At 39.7% G+C, this 20,863-nt stretch overlaps 1 long non-coding RNA gene across 1 annotated transcript in view; it reads left to right on the forward strand.

The window, feature by feature from the left end:
- Nucleotides 1-3,621: 3,621 nt before the first annotated feature.
- The window catches only part of LOC139165750 (uncharacterized), a 59,122-nt gene continuing 41,880 nt past the window's right edge, over nt 3,622-20,863 (forward strand). The window contains exon 1 of the long non-coding RNA XR_011558794.1: nt 3,622-3,696. This is a non-coding gene — a long non-coding RNA (uncharacterized lncRNA). The remainder of the gene's footprint in view (nt 3,697-20,863) is intronic.

Genomic DNA, 20,863 nt, shown 5'->3' on the forward strand with positions numbered 1-20,863 from the left:
TAGGTAAAAATGCGCTTTCTTGCATTATGGGTCATAAGCTCGATTATTGATTTTGTGAGCTGGTGAAATTCTGCTTTAAGGATCACTCCTTTTACAGTTTTCAGACAATGTGAAGAAGTTTGAAGGAGGGGTCAGTTCTATGCCGCAAGTTTATTGCCACATATAATCACGATGAAAAGCAGGAGATTGGGTTAAAAAGTTAGCGGCATACTTCCCTTTTCTATCAGAATTTTTTTAAAAAAAAAAATCCATACAATCTTACTTATTAAAAGAAAATTTGTACAGTCATGTTTCAAGCAACTGTAATGCTAAATCTCCAATTAGTGCTAAAGATAAACTCTTGTTCCAGAGAACAAAAATAAATACATTGCTTCATTTATTAAAATGCCATGAAAATTCAAGCCCTTGCAAAAATGGTAGAATCCCAGGATTTTTATGATATGCAAATTAATCTGACTCCTATTACTACTCTTAGCAAAGAGGAAATCAATGCAGGAAGTTGATACGATGCCCAGAGCTTTATGGTGTGTCAGCAGCAAAGGATTGAAATTTCACTAAACGTATTTGTTTATTCCTCAACATTGAATTGTCTATAAAGCATCCAAATTCCAATTTTCATTTGCAATAACTCAGATTTAAGTCATGTGCTGATTTTTCATTCTTATTGCTAATTTGTTGGATCTTTTCCTCCCGTTTGTGAGTTTGTGTTGTGTGTATTGTGGCCTTATTAGACAAAACCAACATTAAACTGGCAGTTTCTGCCAAGATTTTCATTAATAATTAAGGCCACTGGGTACAATCCGCAGTGAAAGTTCTGCAGAAGCACCACTAAATTGATTGAAAGTTGCATAGCCAAACTTTCCAGTAGCCTTTACACGATGATGGATGGAATTTAATTTAAAGGGAGCTTTTGATGCAGCTATGTGTGGCGTAGATTACCAAAAGTACACCAAGGTTTGCTGTGATCTATGTGTTACTCCAGAACGGCATGCTTTTCTCTGATCATTTTGCCAGAATTATCACCCTCCTGATCCAGAATGGTGTATGCATCGTTGTGTACCGCACTAGCCTGGATAGCAGGTGCGGACTGTTTCCTACTGCTGAGCAGTGTGTAACAAGAAGGCGGGTGTTTGCATAAACCAGCTGCTACCAGTAAGTGATAAGAGGGCATTATACTGTCTTCTGTTAGTGTTTCTTATGTATTAGGTTTCCCTTGTTTAGATCTTGTCTTCCTGCTGCTGTCTTGCTTTTCCCCATATCTTCTCTTTATTTCCATTTATATTTTCTTACAACCAATTGTCACGTGAACATACTCTGCTTTTTCAGGACACTCATGCATACTGCTCCTATTTAACATCTTGCTGGCACTGCGTCTATAGTTAGTGCTGGTTGGTTTGTTTTTTGGTACCCACAGAACATGATTGAAAGTATGTCTTTATTTGGGGTTGACCACAGAAGTTTTGTAGATGAGCCTACAAACTGTCCAGAATAAATTCTTAAAAACCAGTTGGAAAGTTCATTGAGCTTTTCAAAAGAAGAGCAATAAAACAAAAGTCGTTCTAAGCAAGTACATTGGGTTTCTGAAATCATACTGGAAAATATTTCCCTTACTGAAACTACTTGATGAATGAGTTAACAAGTAGCAGTTAAAAGCTATAGTTTAAGTTAGACCCTTTTATACATTTCATTTGTTTTTTTCCATTGACCTCAATAGTTCTATTCTTGGATATGATTAAAGTGTGAGTCTAACTTTATTTATATTGATGAGAAAAGAAAATCTGAGAATGAGACATATGTGAGCAATTTGTCATTCATTCTTATGAAATCGGTAGAGAAATGAACAATATACACTAACAAGCCTTCATAGAAATCTGTATTTTCAATGTGGCACTTACTGGCTATGCTAGATATCAGTTCCCATCATCCCCAGTCATGAACTTTTCATTGCTGTAGTCTACTGAAACTACAAGGTCCATAGCAAGAAAAGGCCTTCAGTTTATTAAATAAACTGAAGAAAAATGGAAAAGGTACATGGAAACTGGTAACACCAAAAATAATTTGTAAGCATATGAAATTAATGCAAGATGTTAACTTATTATTATTTCCTTATTAATGGTCTATTATACATGAATAGTTTATAATATTATTTAGCTATTTTTGTCTCCTTTATTGGGAATGAAGGACTTGCAAATTAGCATCTTTCAGGATTTTAAGACTTATTTGCTTTTTTTAATGTGTCTACTTAATTATCCTTTCTGCTACAGACCTATAACAAGGTACGGAGTCACAGGTGAGATGGACAATGTAGACATTTAGTAAATAATAATAAATAAATTAGAAAGTGGAATAAATATATTTGCTGCCATTTTCAACAAACCTTTATTTATCCACGTCAAAGTTTCTCAACACAGGCAACTTTAAAATATGTGGGCTTCAACTCTTCAACATATTCTGGGAGCTGAAATCAACACATTTGAAAGCTATTAAGGCTGAGAAACACTGATCTATGCATTAAACACTTTGGATTGGATTAAATTTGGAGCACATGGGGTTAGCATAATTTGCCTCTGGGTGCAATTCTTTAAATTGCTGAATGCTTCCTTGTTATACCTCAGGATCAGGGGTGACATTCAAATCCCCCCCCTACTGGTTCTGTGCACATGGCTTGGTGGTGGGGTCATGTGACTAAGTGGGCATGGTCAACCTGATATCACTCACAGCAAGGTGGTATGGCACCACCCAATGAAGCCACGTCCACAGAACCAGCAGAAAATTTCAGCCGAGTCTTCTAGCATTCAACCTGACTGATTTTCGCCTCCTTCTTATGTTTTCTCTGTGTGTATGTGTCCAAGAAGGAGGAAAGAAGGAATAAGTGGGAGGGGCCAGCCAGTGATGCGATTTACCAGTTCTCAAAACTGCACATAATTTCCACCACCAGTTGTCTCTAAAGCATCTAAATTCCACCCCTGTTCAGGATGCAGTAGCTTTAAACAGCTGCAGGGTCATGCTACATGGGAAGCTGACATATTCCGATAAAACGTTTTGCCTCTTACTGAAACTGAAGTTCTGCTCAATCTTAATGACTATACCATTTCTCTTCGTGCTGTTCAAGAATCATAAAATGCTTGCAGAAACTAACATCCAAGATAAACAAAGGAGAGAAAATCCCACAAATATCAGGAGTTAGTGGCCCAGAACTGCCACTTAAGGAAGTGGTTTAAAAAAAACAACAGAATGAGAACATTAGCATTGAGATCTTTATGAAAGCTTCTGTGCTGGCAGGCACCGACAAGAATGAAGTTGTGGTATAAAGGAGTGGTAAAGCAAAGCTTGCTTTTAAAGTTTAAATGCTAAGAGTTTTGTTACTTCAAATCAAACATTTACCTGTCTGAAATTTTGTCTGAAGGTTTCAAACAAAAAGGTTTCTTTACTGATTGCAAATGCCTGAAACACTCTGAAGTGACGAATGAAGAAGGTAGTTTGGAGGAGGGCTTCTTATTTGTAAATGAAATCTTAGGTTTGTCAATCCTGCCTATCTTCTTTACTGTTTGTACTACTGTAGCCGGGTTATCCTTGGCAGAGATTGAAGGACAAAGAGAGCTTGTTCAGTGCAGGCTGGTCTTGAATCTTAAAACTAGACTTGTCCAGTCAACCACGAAGGTTGCTGGGCACTGCCCCTTTCTCAGTCTACAAAAGGTAAAGTGAGCTATTTTTCTTTGGCTGTCATGCTTCATGTATAGTAAGTAGCGTTCACAGATCTTAACTTAGTGAGTGTGTGTGTGGGAGAGAAATTCATCCATGCATACAAAACTACTTGGTCTTGAATAATCCAGCAAAATATAAACATTGTCGTATATCAGGACAGAATTATTTTGCCATCCTATAGGATCTATTCAGGACGCTCAGATGGGGCTTCTTCATAAACTGAAGGCACATTACAGGGTTCATAACCTTTATTAATTTGTTAATAATATAATTTGTTAAACATGTATGTCACCTGACTCTCAATGATTTTGGGCAGCTCACCACAATCAAACACATTACAATAGAATCTATAAAAGATGGCAAGCATCATAGACCAGATGGAATGAACCAAAGAGTCTCAACTCTCCTTCATCAAAGTCTTCATGAGTCGTGAATGACAACAGAATGGCGGCATCCAGATTTGCTTTTAGATATTTTTATCTCATCTTTATTACAGTACTTTTATAAGGCAGTGAACCCGCCTAATGGTCTTTCCTCCTATTTTCAGCACAAACGCCCTGTGAGGTGAGTTAAGACTGAGGGAGAGTGACTGGCCCAAAGTCACCCAGCTAACTTTCAGGCCTAAAGCGACATTTGAAGTCATAGTCTCCTGATTTCTAGCCTGGTGGCTTTACTAGGCCAAACTGCCTCCCTTGTTAACCTTCTAAATGTTTTAGGTAAAATATATCATAAATGTAAAGGTAATGGAAGCTACTCTGCTGTGTGGACATTGTTTCTTAGCATTTAAATGTATAGGGATAGAGAGAGCGCTGTAAAAGCAATTGAGGTTTCTCCCAAGCACTTGTTCTCCCCAATATTATTTAAGCCATATGCTAGGAGATATGGCTAAGCCGCAATGAACCACCTGAGTGGGATGCCTTTGTTTGCTGGAAGTTAATCTTTTAATGGTGTTGCTTAGCAAGGAACTCTTGGGCTCTTAAGACTGTGTTTGGCGTGCCATGCAAGATGGCTGGCAATTTATTTGAAAGAGACTTCTGCTATTTCTGGAATGTGTCACACTCTGTGTCAAAGACAGACATTAACAGTTTTCGAAGGAATACTTCCGAGGAATCTTTCGGAGTCATTCAACAGACAGTTTCAACTGTGAGTTTTCTTAATAGAGTTGAACTCTTGCATTTCCCCACCTGCACAGTTGAGGTAACTTTTATTTCCACTGTAACGTTCTACCCTCACTTGACAGAAGATTCTTCCAGTCTTAATTCAGAGACAATGTTGAGAGAACAGCTGTCAAGGCAAATGAAAACTCCTCTCTGACCCTCCTTTTCCAAGGCTGCAAGGGATGAAGAACAAATTAACCAGCCTAAATCACACTGAGGATGACAATGATAGGTTAATTAGATTTCCTTCCTGCCTTGGTTGATGAGGTAAGGTAGCATATGTAGTGTTCTCTCCTATTATGTCCCACCACCAATGATCTTTTGAAGTGAATTGGGGTAGAAGGCTTATTTAGCCCAAAGTTTCACAGAAAGTGTGGTTGAGTGTTGAATTTCGGCATATCCAATACCAGCCTACCAGCACTCTGGTTGGAAAATGTGAATACTTACAAGGAAGTATTCAAGCAAGCAAATGAGTTGCCTTTCTGTACAGTACTGCCCCATTTGTTGGTTCAACACAGCAAAGAATAGCATGATGACAGAATTAAAATCTGCATTTCCATTAACATTGCCTATGTTTGAGGCTTCAGAGTGTATGAGTGTGTGCTGGGGTGGGGGTGTTAAAGAAAGCAGAAAATGGAAACAGGTTTTTTTCTTTTTGCAAGCTTTTCAGGGATGACTTGATATCCTGAAGTGAAGAGAGAAAATGCGACCTGCTGCGTGTAGTTAAAGAGAGCATTAATTGCATGTGGTCTTAGTGATTGTTGCATGGACAGATAGATGCTGTACATTTAGTCTAACAAGTTCTAGTACAAGTAAAACAAACTCAAGGGGATTTATTTACTTACTTACTTACTTACTTACTTACTTACTTACTTACTTACTTACTTACTTACTTACTTACTTATTGTTACGGACAGCCAGCTCCTGTCTTTAGTGTTCTTTATTCCCTTAATTCATACCCTCTCTAGTTGGTAATTTTAATTAACTTCCGCTCTCAATTCATGTAGGAATGGCAGTAGATTTCACTGCAAAGAAATCTAGGAAGACTAGGTGGCATAAACTGCAATCTCATTAAAGTAGGTGTGGAAATAAGTGTCATCAAAGTAATTGGGGTTCAAATGTGTTATAATGACTCCGCTTTTTATATGAGTGATGGCTAATGTTTTCATGAAATTGATTTATGAGCACATATTAAAGGGGTAATTAATATATATATATATATATATATATATATATATATATATATATATATATATATATATATTAGCAATAGTAAATTCAATGTTTTAATATATGCATTGTTATTATTTTAAAAAAATATCAACATCCTTTTAAAAAAAACTTTCTTAACGCAGGGCTTTGTATGCTGCTTTCCATGTGGGAATAACTTTGAATTACAAATTAACTGGTATTACTGTCTTTTTTTAAATACACATTTCCTTGATGAAAATTTGTATACATATTTCTGATTTTCTTTAAAAAAAAATGAGTTCTCTATTTTGAATGCAACCTTTCGGAAACCTGAACTTTTTCAGGCATATCATATTCAAACTTTGGGGTATTTGGATTTAAGGAAGATGAATGCTTAGCAGATGCTGTTTAGTGTCATCGGTGCCACCAAAGATTTCATTACAACATCCCTTGAATATCTGGAGCATGTTTCGTTTACATCTCACATCTCCACTCCACACAGAATTTGACTAAAAAGCTGAGTTCTGTTGCCCCACTAAGATAAATCAAATTTATTATAGCACACTTTTTTGGCTACTCCTTGAAATGATGTTTATTGTTGCTGGGATATGCAGAGAATTGGAAAAGAGAGGAGAAAGATCACATGAAAAATTGCAAAACGATTTGAGTTTGTTTTTGGGAAACATAATTGGAACATATAAGGACATAATGCTGAATTAGTTTATTTTTATAAAAAGTGCGGGGGGAGAGATAATATAGAAAGAGTTAAGGGATTCCTTCTAAAAAACATCATCCTTCTCAAAATACTAAGGTCTAGAATTCTCCTTCAGGTATAAAGTTCCTGGAATCTACATTAAAGTTCCTGGAATCTACATTAATTGCTCCTGAAAATCAAGTTGAAACTGTTTCATTAAAATTGGGAGATAACAGGAACAAATTAGTGTTATTTAAATAAAGTGCTTTTGCTTTCTCTTATTCTATCCAGATATTTTTCTCCAGGTCTTTAATGGGGGAAAAGCACTTTATCTAGATTTTATATTTGTTAATATTAATCTGTTTTCTCTGTTTGGTTCATAAACAATCAGTCTGAGAACGAGAAAGATATTCTCCTATTGAGCTACATATCCTGTATTTTACATCAACTCTATGAAATGTGGGTGAAATTTTACTTCATTGCTTTCCCTTAACTCCCTGGAGCCAGGATGTTGTTAAACTACCTTTCAAATTTGAATCATGGCACTTTTATGGGTTTTTAAAAATTAGTCTCATTTGGAGATGAAGGTCTTCAGGAAGTGACTAAGCTAACTTAAGTTCATACAGAATTCTCTCCCATATCATTCATCTCCCAAGTCAGCAGTTACTTGAATAATTCAGATTTTGAAAAAGTTACAGTGCAGTTCGATAGAATCTCTTTAATAAACAACTTTAATCTCAAGGTGGTCTCTTATTTTAAGGAAATGTCTTCTTACCTCACCAATAACTTGGGGATAATATTACAGCTCATCTAACAAAGTCTTACACTGACATAATTATCTTCCAGAATAATTTGTTTCATACACAGAAAAACAGTGGTCTTAACCATAGAATTGTTGAATGTCAGGATTGTTTTTCCTGGTATTTCAAAAAGGCAAATCTCAATCGCAGCCTCATTATTTTATTTAATTTGTTACATTCATAAGCCACCCAATTCCTGTCACTTCAGACATCTCTAACAATCCTGTAGTAAGAGCAAGCATTAATGAAGGTACAGTAATATGTAAAAACATTTGTGTAAACAACTTTGGACCTCAATCTTTCAAAAATAAAATACTGAAAAAGAAATCTTGAAATCATATATTCATGTCAATTGTTCAATTCTTGAAGCCTATAAATCTTGAGCTCCAATTTTCATAATTAAATGAATAACAAATTCCTCCTGAGCTGGTTCCTCAATCTATTTCATAATACAAATTGTTTGCTACCTGGATACTTTTTAGAACAGTGATGATCTGTGGCTAGAGATGACAATTTTCACAGCGTTCTCCATCTGCCTCCAGCTTCCAAGCTTGAATTATTGAAAATTGTTGGCAAATCGCTTGGTTTGGGGGATGCCATTTATTGATTTGGGTCTTTAAAAAATATTAAATACTTGTAATGCCATCCACTCACAAATCCATCACCTCTAGAGAATTGATGGCTCAATCTCAAACCTGCCCTGAGTCTTAGAGGACTGGGTGGCATAGAAGTCAAATAAATTAAATCAAACAAATTAAATATATTAAAAGGGCGCGCATGCGCAGATGGTGTTTTTACTTCCGCACCACTATACTGCGGAAAATCGATTATCGTGAGAGGTCTTGGAACATAACCCTCGCGATAATCGAGGGATCACTGTACAGTGATCCCCCGAGTTTCGCGATCTCGATCTTTGCGAAACGCTATACAGTGGTACCTCGAGATACGAGTTTAATTCGTTCCGGACCTGCACTCTTAAGTCGAGCAGCTCTTATCTCGAACGACTTTTCCCCATAGGAATTAATGTAAATAATTTTAATTGGTTCCAGCCCTCAAAAAACTCACAAAGTTAGTCTAAATTATGCAAAAAGACATTGCAAGAATAAATGTAACTTTACTTATTAATAAGATGATAAGCTGAGAGCTTTCCTTCCCTTCCTCTTTTTACCCAAAACAATCAACATGGCAAACTTTTATTTTTATTCATTAAACTGTAGTTATTTATTCAACTTCACTGCCACCCAATCCTGTAGAGGGAGGAAAGAAGGGAGGAAGGAAAAGGAAAGCAAGAAATGGAGGGAGGAAAAGAAGGAAGGAAAGAAAGGAAGAAAGAAAGGAAGAAAGAAAGAAAGAAAGGGTGAAGGGACAGGAACAGAGGAAGGAAGCAAGGAAACTTATGAAAGGGGAGAGTAACTTCACTGCCACCCAATCCTGTAGAGGGAGGAAAGAAGGGAGGAAGGAAAAGGAAAGCAAGAAATAGAGGAAGGGAAGGTAAAAGAGAGAAAGAAAAAGAGCAAGAAAGAAAGCAAGCAAGAGAGAAAGAAAGAAAATGAAAGAGAAATAAAAATAGAGAGGGAGAATGAAAGAAATGGAAGGAGGGAAGGAAGGAGAGAAAGCAAGAGAAAGAAAGAGAAAGAAAGAAAGAAAGAAAGAGAAAGAAAAAAGAATGAAAGAGCAAGAGAGCAAGAGAGAAAAAGAAAGAGAGAGAGAAAGAAAGAAAGAAAGGCAACTTCAAAGAAAGGCTCACTGAGCATCTCTCACTCTCTCTTTCTATCCCTCTCTTTCTCTCCCCCCTCTCCCCCCTTTCCCTCTCTCTTTCTCTCTCTCCCTCTCTCTTTCTCTCCCCCCTCTCCCTCTCCCCCCCCAGGCCGGCAGCGATGTTTTAAAACAGCCGCGCCGTTTGCGAGCTAACTCCTGAGGTGCGGAAGTTCGCCTTTGGCATTTGGGCCACTCGGAATGTGAAATTCAAAACAGCGTTCCGATCCCCCCACCCCCAGCAGAAGCCAAGGACCCCCAGAGTGGGGCGGCAGGGGAGGCGACCGCCTCTCCACTCACCAAGTGCCGGGATACGAGCCGAGAAGAGCCGGGCTGGCTTACTTTCCTTCCTTCCCGCGCTGATGCAGAGCCACTCGAACAAAGCGTCACGCCCCCCTGACGCTTTTGGCGGCAAAAGAGCCCAGCGTCGCTTCGGAAGCCGCCGAAAGCATCAGAGGGGTGCGCCGCTTTGTTCGAGTGGCTCTGCATCAGCGCGGGAAGGAAGGAAAGTAAGCCAGCCCGGCTCTTCTCGGCTCGTATTGCGGAGAGGGGCGGCATACAAATCCAAGTAATAAATAAAATAAAATAAAAAAATGTCTCTCCTCTCCCAGCTCTTATCTCGAGTAGCTCTTAAGTCGAGCAGCTCTTATGTCGGGGTTCCACTCTATCGCGATTTTTCCACCCGATGACGTCACTCCCTTCCTTTCTCATCTTTCTTTCTCTCTCTCTTTCTCTATCTTGCTTCTTCCTCTCTCACACTCTCTTCCTCCCTCTCTCATCTCTTTCTTTCCTTCTCTCTCTTTCTCTATCTCTCCCCCTCTTGCTCTCGAGCGGCAAGCGAGCAGCCGGGCGGGCGGGTGAACGGGCAAGCGAGCGGGCGGGCGGGCGGGTGAACGGGCAAGCGAGCGGCCGGGTGGGCGGGTGAACGGGCAAGCGAGCAGCCGGGCGGGCGGGTGAACGGGCAAGCGGCAAGCGAACTTGGGGTTTCCCCTTTGCCTGGGCAACGGGGAAACCCCATCTTCGGCTCCTCGCTGCTGCCGCGCTGCGGAGCAGATCAGCTGTTGGGCGGCCGAAGGAACCTTCCCTGGGTCTTCCCCGCCACCCACATGCAAACTCCACCATCTGCGCATGTGCGGCCATGGAAAAAGGGGCGCGCATGCGCAGATGGTGTTTTTACTTCCGCACCACTACATCCCGAAAAATCGATTATCGCGAGGGGTCTTAGAACGGAACCCTCGCGATAATCGGGGATCACTGTATACCTTTTGAACAGATTTTGCATAAATATATATTGTGAAGGACATGATCATAACTCATAGGAGAACCAGGAGAAAAGAGAAAGAAAAAGCACAAATCAACACAAAGTACAGCAATATGCACAGCTAGGGTGCTTCAAAGACCAAGCAAGTAAAGTATACAGGTGTCTTTATCAGGTCTGGGGGCAACATCACAGAAAGTTTCCTTGAAGGCTTGGTATCCAATATTCTCCAGTTCAGAATTTCACCTGCACTATTAACAATTTTGTATTGCAACCAACTTGGGTAGCCAAATAATTTATATCTAGTTTCCTCAAATTAATCTGGCACATCCTAGTTTAACATCTGAATGCAGATCAGATTGTCCATGTGTTTCATCTGCTGTTGATAGAAGCCAGCTGTCAGCAGATACTGAAATGTTTTCATATCAGGATTCTAGATCTCTACACATTTGCCTTTACCTCTATTGATATTCATCTACTTTATAGCCAAGACTCTAGATTGATTGTATTCTGTATTTTGGCTATTTTGGGCTTCTTTATAATCAATATTTTAAAGCTATAGCATAATGCATCTCCCATTAAAAATATGGAAAAGAATAGTGACAGTCAACAAAGATAAAAATTGGTAATGGTTCTGCCATCATTGAATATCATGGCACATAAAAATCCGAATGGTAACTTGCAGCTATATTCAATATCCACTAAACTAGCCAGTTTCACACACCAATTTTTTCGTCTTTTTAAAATGACCATCTTGTATTAGCAACAGCATTAGGCACCAATGACAGTATAATATAACAACAGTTTTATGTATATAGCATTTATAATGTTATATAAAAACAATTGGGGATCTATTTGAGGTTCAAGAAATAAATGTGGATCCAGTGGAATTGTTCAGTAAAGTTGATTCAACATCTAATCCAATACAGTTCAATCTGGGCTGAATCCAAAGTGGGATTCAAACATGCAAAGCTTCATACTTTCCATTGGTTGCTAAAGCAAATTTACAAATGGAAGCCTCAGGGCGTTTTGTTTTTATTTTTAACTAGACAACATGCAGGCTGAGGAATTCTGGAAGTTGAATTCCACAGCTTAAAGTTGTCAAGTTTATAATAACTCTGGCCTAGAGATAAAGGAAAAGAAAAGCTCTACATAAGGCATCCTGGGAAAATGATGGAGAAAAGATGGAATAGAACTTTGAGAAAGGAAAGACATGACAGGATAAATAATAAAATAATAGATACATTTTGCCCTCTGTCATATTAGCTGCTATATGTTATTGTAGCCACACACTTTGGTAACAACTGTTCCTCTCAAGACACCCAGCAGTGGATGTGAAAATAAAATGTACAGACTAAGGGTTGTGGTTATACATAAACATGCAGCAATGTACCTACAATGACAACATGATTAGAAAGAGAAGGTAGAACTGTCAGTCATTCAATTCCTCTCCATGTACAAAAAAGAAAAAAATAATGGATTTGTTTTTTTGTTTGCTTCTTTCAACAATGCCTTGAATTACTGAATTTGTCACAAAGATATGGAAAAAGCCTGACTTGGTTCTAGTCACTTTTGGGGAATCCCATTGTATTTTTGAGAGCTTCAAAATCTCTTCAGAGCAGCCAATTATTATTCAGATTCATCAAATCTAGTCACTTTTGACCCTCAGTCCTGCTTTGCACCACATATATTTGCCCCAAAATAAGACCTAACCAGAAAATAAGCCTAATATGATTTTTCAGGAAGCTTGTAAGGTAAGCCCTATCCCCCAAAATAAGCCCCAGTTACGATTGTCACTGAGATGGACGCATTTAGTACCATATTTTCCCCCAAATAAGACCTAACTGGAAAATTTGGAGCAAAAATTAAGACCTGATCTTATTTGTACATGAGGGTGATGGAGAACCTGATCCTACAACGATGTCCATTCTGAGGATAGTTCATATAAATACTTAAAAGCAGGAGGATGTAAAACATTAAATGAATTAATGCAAAAATAAGCACAACTGTCCTTTGCTGTAAAGTCATCTGGACATTATTATGTTTTCTCCTCTCCCACTCCTTCTACTTCTACTTCTTCTCCTTTTCCTATCTTAACTGTCATTCCCCCTTAGTTCAGAAAATTATACAGCCTGTAACTGGGAAAAAGGTTCAGTGGCTAAAATGCTGAAATCCAGCAAACCAAAACCAGTTTCCAGGTCACCCTTTCAAGGACTGCATTTATTATCAAGGGTGACATCCTGCTGTTCCTAGGGCATTCTGCCCTTGAGTGACTGATGAAGGATTGAATGCAAGTCAAACAGAAATGTCAGCAGGAGAGCAGAGTAAAAGAGGTGCTTAGCCTGGCAAAGATTAAATTAGAATACCTGCCTTTCATCAACGTATGGATTTGGTTAGGTGAATTAACATTACATAGCTCATTATGTATCCCTGGGTGCCAAACTGTTTAAAGGAAGCAAATTCAGTGAAGCCAGAATAAAATATGTAGGGAGAGAGGGAGGGACAGAGGGAGGGAAGAAATAATAATAAAGATAATAATCATGGATTACTATGTTGAAAAAAATGAGTAAATCTTCAATGTTTGTGCAGTGATGAAAACAATGGTAAGGAAAGAAAACTTAAGAACCTATATCAAAACTGAGTTGAAGGACAGACAATTTGATCAAGCAATTAAATAAACAATATAATTAATACATTGCTAGAAAATAGAAAGACTCCATTGTGTTGGAGGATTAAGATTTTCCTTGCCTAAAGTGCAAATGGATTGATTTTATGTCACAAAATAGTTGAGGGGGGGAACCACCTTTGGTCTGAGACCTGATCAAATTCTAAATAAATGGATAAACTCATGTCAATCAATATCAACTTTATTTGATTAGTCAATCGACCATATCAAAGCGAGGAAAAGGACCACATCGGTCGTCATAAAACTGTGACTGGTTAAAATACAATAAAATTGGCTAAAATACAGGGCATTTGAATAAATAATAAGTTAAAATGCAGTATAATATGCTAAAATTGAGTAGTAAAACATGTGCAAAGGATTATATTAAACAAATCTAAGATACTGATATAAAATATTCTTAAGTGAGTTCATCTCCTTTGCATGCCACCCCAATATGTTCTATAAAATGTATTCTCATCTGAACAGCCCTGACTATAAACTTAGCGGTTCTAGAAACTACATATATATTTGTACCCTGAAGAAAATATGATAATTGTTTATGACAGTCCCAGTGTATGATTTTTGTCAAGTAGGGGCTGTAAATACTGAGGTCTTACTGAGGAGTATAGTTTACAATTGTGTAGCACATGTGCAATGTCTTCTATTTCTCATGCACCGCAAATGCATGTTCTCTCAAAATATGGTACTTGGTGGAATCGTCCATATTTGACCATAGAATCTAACTGCTCAAATCTTGCTTTAGTGAGTGCTGTTCTATGGGGATAAACTCATGTGTTTAAGACAGGAATAGTGATGGGTTCCCCCTGGTTCTGACCGGATCTCCCGAACCTGTAGCGACCCACTGATGATGCCACAGGTCTGATTCATTCAGTACCAGTGCATGGGCGCCACCATCTTTTTTTAAAAAAAATTGTGAAGTTTTCCATTTGGCTAGCTTCCTCCCTTTCACTGCTTGAAAAAGGGCCCTCCCGCCCTTCCCTAGGTTAATAATGATCTTTATTTCTTCACCCGAAGCACAGCTGATCAGCTCCTCAGCTTTGTTTTGGACTGATTCTAGCTACTGAGCACGTGTGGAAGTTAAATTGCACAGGAGGATGCACACATGAGGGAGTGGAGTATGTGTGTGTGTGTGTGTGTGCAAAATATCACAATGCAAACCAGTGGCGAAGGTAAGTGGAACCCACCCCTGGAGAGGGGCATAAAGTAAACCATGGAAATGGTTTATTATCCCCAGCCTTGTTTTACATACAGATTTATTTTTTCATTTAAGACCAATACGTAATTAATAATTTCACCCCCTGCAGCCTTTCAATTCAATGATGGAATTGGAAAAAGCTATCTCTGAGGTCAGCCAAATTGGGCTTGATCTCAAACTATAAGCAAACAAAGCTGAAGTTCCAAATTAGGCTTTAGGGGTATATATACTGTATATTCTGTGTTATTTCAAACTTCAATTTTATCATAATTTCTTCCTTAGTAAGCAGAAAAGTATGTTCATTACCTCAGTTCAGTGTGCTGTAAGGGCAGTTCAATAATACTGCCATAGTAATTCATTACTCCATATCCCAAAATGAAGCTCTTGCAACACTAGCTATTGTCCTGTTGTACTAATTGCGATATCTGGCTAATTATTGACAATGCAATAGCTCAAGTCTGAGATTATACAATTCTCACTAGTGCAAATTTCATCAGAAGCTTTACAAACTTTACCCATTCTACTCTTGTCAGTTCAGACAGGAAACCAAAATCACAACCTATTACCTTTATTGTGTTGTGGTTGGCTCTGCCCCAGCTCCTGCCCCAGGGAATAGGGAGGTGGATGCAGGGGAAACGTCAACATGTCACAGCCCTGTGTTATTGCCGACAGAATCAGTTCAGATTTAGTTTCCTCGGACGAAGAAGAAGGTGGGAGTGACTCAGCAGAGGAGGGCTTGGCACACAGCCAAGGCAGTCATTCTCCCTTATCTTCTATTGATTCAGATGATGACATTTTGGACCCACGCAAGCACAAATTATGCGTAGAAGAGACCAAGTAAGAACATATTACAGGAAATAAGGGAGGCCACCTGTGTTTGGGTGGGGCTCCAGTAATTAGGGCTGCTGCTATAAATAGCAGCATGTGGGTTTGGCCATTGTGGAAGAATATCTGATCGCAGTTCGTCAGGAATCTTGTGTGCTGGACTTTGTTGCTTTTTCACGCCTTTGAAACCAAAGCAGAGCAACGTGTGTGTGTGTGTGTGTGTGTGTGTCACTTCCTTGGAAGAAGAAGGGGTGTGAAGTTTAGTTTAGTTTAGTTTTATTGGATTTATATGCCGCCCCTCTCCGAAAACTCGGGGCGGCTAACAACAATCATGAAAATATACAATAAAATCCAATACTAAAAGCAAATTAAAAACCCTTAATATATAAAAACCAAACATACATACAAACATACCATGTATACAGTTGTAACGGCCTAGTTCTTCACAGCTGCTAGCTAAGTACATAATGACTGCTTAAATGAACTTTTACAGACTACCCGATTGTTTTGGGACGAGTGCTCTTTGCAATACAAAAAGAGTGCTTTAGTTTATTTTGAATTTTGTGATGAAGAACATTGTTTTGAATTTTCAAACGTGTGTGTGTCTGAAATTTGTACCCTTGAATTTTTGGGAGGCTCCTATCAGAGAGCCCGGCAGAACATATTGTAAACTAACAATAATGGAAACCTGCAAGTCTGAAAGCATTTCCCCCCATCTACTTACTTTTACTTTTCAGAAAACTAGGGAAGGTCCCTTCTGTGATGCTTTCTCCAGCTCAGTTTCTACTGTGGGATGAAATATCTTTTTTCAAGCAGTGGCTCTTCTTCCTGTCTCCCAAGGTTATTCTCTCAACATATTACATCTCCATTGCAATTGCCATCAAATATAATTAGTTTTAAATTTAGCCAGTAATTCAAGGTGCTGGTTACACCTTTAAAGACCAATACAGTATAGCACGGGACTAGGTTATCTGAGAGACTGCCTCTCCTTAAGGTGATCTGTGTCCACTCAAATTAGGCTGGGCATGTTCCTAGTCCACTCCTGTAAATGTTGGGACCTAGGAAGCCTGTTTTCTTGGTGACAGCACCTGCCCTACGGAACACCTTTTCCTCTGAAGTTTAGCAGTCTACCTGTGATGACCCAGGGCATGGTACAAAATCAACATAGCCAGAGGTCTAACTCCTCTTTATTGTTCCAATTTTGCCCCCAAATGTCCCCATGTTGACTTCAGGTTCTGGAGCAAAGCTCTAAGATGCATCTTAAACAGCCTCTGGCTATGGGTAGTCCAGTAAGCGAGGTTTGCAAAGCAGTAACCAAGGCAAGAAATCCAATTAGCAAGGTTAGCAAAACAGCAACCAGAGTCAGAAGTTCAACAAAGCAGGAAAACTGCGCAAGCGGGCTTCCTAAGTCCCAACATTTACAGGAGTGGACTAGGAACATGCCCAGCCTAATTTCAGTGGACACAGATCACCTTAAGGAGAGGCAGTCTCTCAGATAACCTAGTAGAACACAATAATCTCCAGACGTGGGCAAGTCCACATAGGGGCTCAACAGATTTAATTCTTGTTCCTGACAAATGCCCCTCCTTACTTCTCAGTCCCCAGGTGTGCCTTGTAAAGGGGGCAGGGTACTCTCCTCCCTTGTAGCTGGCTCAGTCTTCCTTGTTCTCGCTTTCTCTCTTCTCTTCATGCATTAGGATCAGGAGGGGGTGGTCCTTGCTCATTGCCTGAGCTCTGTGTCTCATGTTCATCTTGGCCCTGTTCCTTCTTGTCTACAAGCTATTCTAATCCTGAAATGTCTTGACCTGACTGGCTCTGTCTTTCTCCAGTTTCCTCCAAAGCCAACAGAGCTGCCCCATCGATCTTTCTTGGCTCCTATTCCAACTCATCTCCCACTGCAGATTCAGGATCTGACTGGGAAATGACAGGACACTACTACTCTTTTAACCTTCCAAGATGCACTTAAAATCTGGCTATCCCCCTACACAAGCTTTGGGATAAGATGAGATGGATCAGAGGATTTTCTTGTGGGATGCCTTGAAACTATAACTACCATATTTTTCTGAGTATAAGACACACCTTTTTCCTCCCTAAAAGAGGCTGAGAATTGGGAGTGTCTTAACTCTGAATGTAGCTTTTTTTCAAAGCTTTTTTTTCCAGCCCTAACTAGGTGCTAAAGATCTTCCCAGCTCTTGACTTTGCAGGCTATTTCATTGTTACTCTATGCAAAGAATATTTTCCAAACCCTAAGTATTTTCAGGTTTTTTTCATTGCTCTAACTTGCTCTGAATAAGTTTCTTTCCAGTCCTAACCAGGTGCTTACAATGTTCCCAGCTCTTACCTGCTTGCAAGCTCTTTCATTGTTACTCGCTCCAAATAATGTTTTTAAAGCCCTAACCAGGGGATAAAATAATGTGCTGAAGCTGATCAGACTAAGGATGCTAGCTAGATAAATATCTGGCAAGCAGATCCCCCCCCCCTATTTTTCTCCCCAAAAACTAAGGTGTGTCTTATATTCCTGTGCGTCTTATACTCTGAAAAATATGGTATGGCGTTAAGTTTGGTTTCGCTTTGTTTGCTTGTGGTTTTAATATTTGCTTTTGTACTTAGATATTGTTCTACTCTTTGGGTTGTGAGCCGCCCATGGTTTGATGCAAAAATGGATGACTATATAAATGTTGTAAATAAACAAATGAATAAAATAAACTTGCCCCATGCTAAAATGATTAACAACTAAAATGATAGTCAGCTTACATCAGTTACAGACTTATTGCTTATTATTTCATAGTTTTCCTGTTTGTATGTATGCTATATCTTATTTGATTGATTGGGTTTATTCTATTTATTCTATTTGTTTTGCATTTATGAAAAGTGGTCCCTGGCCGAAAACAGATGAAATGAAAGCCAAACGAATACTTTCAGGGAGCATAAAGTGGCTAAGATAAACATGTTCAATACTGCAACAAGTCTACAGAATCCAGTCTCTGAGTAGCTACAGAATGTCCTCTTACGCAAAAAGAATAAAAACCAGCTCTACTATTCTCTCCCTTTGTCCCTTGAACGCTGAGGAAAATTACTTCTGTATTTTCATTTAAAAAGCTGAAGCCATAATTCTCTCATCATCGGCATCAGTCATCATCCTATCAGTTCTTCATTTCCTCCACATCCTCTTGCCTTTTTCAAGCAGGGTAGAAAAAAAGGGCTTTTAATTACTCAGCGTGATGATAGAAGGCACTCCTCATTTTATTATACACTATGTGGGCAAAGTCTGACTTAGCCGATGTTATTGAATTGCAACTTCCAGTAAGGCTGTCTGAGAAAGTTGAGAGCTGTAATCCAATGCAATTCAGATGACATAATCACCCCCAATTTGTCTTTACTTATTAAAGATCCCCCCCTCCTCCTTAAAACTCACATTAGGATTGAAAAATGAACAAACAGTCCTTTTTTTCATCTTCCTTTAGTGACACATCATTGCTGACTCACCAGCCCTGGTAGGTTTGAACCTGGTAGGTTTGCAACTTCCATCCACATGATCAATAGCTTAAGAGGATACTATCCGTATGCATATTGTACTACTCATCACATTGTGTAGTTAAATTTAGGATTGAAATAGGCTAGAGCAGTGATGGCAAACATATGGCACAGGTGCCACAGGTGGCACGTGGAACCATATCCGCTGACCAGCGGTGGGCTACGAGCCAGAACGCTAAATTGTGCTCGCTGCCACAGCTCATAAGTTCTTGCAGGGCCAACGTGATTTTGCTGCTACACCTGTAAAGGTAGCAAAACTGCGCATGGAGAGGCAGGTGTGCCTGTGTTTTGGTGAGGGTTTTTTTGCTTCTGTGCATGCCGAAACAAGGGCACACCTGTGGCTCCGTGTGTGATTTTGCTACCTCCACAGGTGTAGCAGCAAAATTGTGCTGGCCCCGCAAGAACTTACGAACCACAGTGGCGAGTGCAATTTAGCGTTCTGGCTCGTAGACCACCGCTGCCACTGGCACATGAGCTGTTGCCCTAGCTCAGCTCCAACATGCATGCGTGTGCTGGCCAGATTATTTTTGGCTCACACAGAGAGTTTTGGAAGGTGTTTTTGGCTTCCAGAGAGTCTCCAGTGGGATGGGAGAGGGCGTTTTTACCAAGGAAGCCTTTGGAGCCTGGGAGGGCGAAACATGGACCCACCAGAAGTTGGGAAACAAGCTGTTTCCAGCCTCCAGAGGGCCTCTGGAGGGCCTCTGGAAGCTGTTTTGGCCCTTCCCAGGCATTGAATTATGGGTGTGGGCACTCGCACATGCCCAATAGCACACTCTTTCGGCACCCGAGGGAAAAAAGGTTCACCATCACGGGCTAGAGCAAAGCCAATAACGAAACAGCTCCATTTGGTACACCAGACAGTTTCCTAAATCAAGGCTCCTTCAAACAGTCACTCGTGTCTTGATTTCCTCACGGCTTGACTACTGCAATGTGCTGCATGTGGGGTTTCCCTTAAAGGCCAGCCAGAACATTTAACTGGTCTAAAATAAAATACCATTGCCAGTGAGGGGCATATCTACCTCTCCTTCACCAGCTTCACTGTTTGTCAGGTTGCTTCCATGCTTCAGTCAAGTTGCTGGTTGCTACTTGTAAATACCTTCATAGCATAGGGCCTAGATACTTGAAGAAGTGTCTGTCTCTCATTGTATCTGTCCTGCCAATCTGGCATGGTATTTATAATAAATAAATAATAAATAAATGGTTTGATTAAACAATGCCATCTGTTAGAACCTGGAACCATGCCTTCTCTTCAACTGTGCTTGCCAGTGGTGGGTTGCTACCGGCTTTACAATCGGTTCACTGAGTGCGCGCTTTGATGCCCGCACTTGCGCAGTTCAAAGGAAATAGAACTTTCGTGTTGCAAACTAAGCAAGGAGCAAGGAAAACAGCTGCGGAGCGCCAATTCAATCTGCCGCCCTTGATCAGCTGGGTTTCGGAAATATAAATAAAGGATAGTGTAACCCAGGAGGGACCACTTTCACAGATACAAAGGCCCAGTTCACTCTCGGCTTGGAGTCAGAATTAATGATTCAGGTGAATCAGTACAAACCGATAGCAACCCATCACTGGTGCTTGCCCTCTGGAATGAAGTTCCTTCAAGATCTGAGTGGCACCAGCTCTATTGGTGTTTCAGTTCAGTCATTCAAGGCATTGTTGCCCATAAGAAGCAAATAAAAATCAAATTTGTAATGAATGACAAGAGCAAAATTCCCTCCTTGAATTAGATGAAGCACCAACTTCATCCTTTCCTATCATCTCATTGGAAAGGGAAAACATCACAGGCAAAAGCAGCTTCAGTGCAAATCATTCTGACAGACAGAGGGACAGCTAGTGAGAGAAGCAATCCCAACCCCCAAAAACAGATTGTAGGGCTGGAGTTACCCTTGACAATGACATCTTCTCAAGTAGACACACAATGTGCACAATGCACAATTTACCAGGTGATAAAATTAGGAACAGGTGGGGTTTTTTTAACCCTGGAATTGTCACTTAATTAAGCTAGATCCCTCACCTGTATTAGCAAATGTGATTCAGATGTCTTCATAGGTATATGTCAGCTGTTC

Source organism: Erythrolamprus reginae, chromosome 3 (assembly GCF_031021105.1).
Source record: "Erythrolamprus reginae isolate rEryReg1 chromosome 3, rEryReg1.hap1, whole genome shotgun sequence".
Lineage (NCBI taxonomy): Eukaryota > Metazoa > Chordata > Lepidosauria > Squamata > Dipsadidae > Erythrolamprus > Erythrolamprus reginae.